Below are 1,013 nucleotides of genomic sequence, written 5' to 3' on the forward strand. Positions count from 1 at the left end.
GAATATACTTAATAAGAACTGTTCAGAATCTTTATGATAAAAAAATTTAAATATTACAGAAGGACTGAGAAGAACAACTGAATACATGGAAAGATAAACCATATTCTTGAGTAAAAAGACTCATCATCATAAAGGATATTAGTTCTTCCTAAATTAATCTGTAAATTTAATGTTATTCCGTAACGTTAAAAGCTAGAAAAGACGACTTCAAAGTTCAAGTGGAAAAAAGTAAAAAAAGCAAAAAGTCAAGAAAATTCTGAAATGAAGGATAAATGGGGAGGCAGAGGAATCAGCTCTATCAACTATTAAAATACATGACAAAAATAATATAGTGTGGTACAGGCACATGAATAAACAGATCAGCACTCAAGAAACCCAGAAATAAACTCAAATACGAATAAAGGTTTTGTATGTGATTTTTTAAATGTTATTTAAAGTCTGTAGGCAAAAGATGAATGTTCAATAAATAGGATTAGGATAACTGGGTAGCCATCTGGGAAAGTGGATGAAAAATTAAAATATAAAAAAACAAAATGTAATAAAAGTAACGAGGGGGGACATTTTTAATCTCAGAATGTGGAAGGTCTTTCTAAATATGGCACAAAACTTGTAAGCCATAGAAGAAATTTGGCCACATTAAAAAATGTTTTTCAGGGCTGGCTGGTTAGCACAGTTGGTTAGAGCGTGGTACTAATCATGTCAAGGCCCAGGGTTTGATTCCTGTACCTGCCAATCACACACACACACACAAAAGTTTTTCTGTCTGATAAACCATTATAAACAAAATCAACAATAACAACAACAAAAAATTGGAAAAAATAATAAAGCACTCCTAGAAATCAACAAAAGAAAGAGTAGCAATGTAATGGGCAAAGGAAATGAGCAAAACCTTAGGAAAAAAACAGAAACACAAATGTCTCTTGCATTAATCCATTTGTGTTGCTTATAACAGAATACACAGAACTGGGTGATTTATAAAGAAAAATGACATTTATTGCTTACAGTTTCTGAGG

Source organism: Galeopterus variegatus, unplaced genomic scaffold, assembly GCF_000696425.1.
Source record: "Galeopterus variegatus unplaced genomic scaffold, G_variegatus-3.0.2 Scaffold1778, whole genome shotgun sequence".
Taxonomy (NCBI): Eukaryota; Metazoa; Chordata; class Mammalia; order Dermoptera; family Cynocephalidae; genus Galeopterus; species Galeopterus variegatus.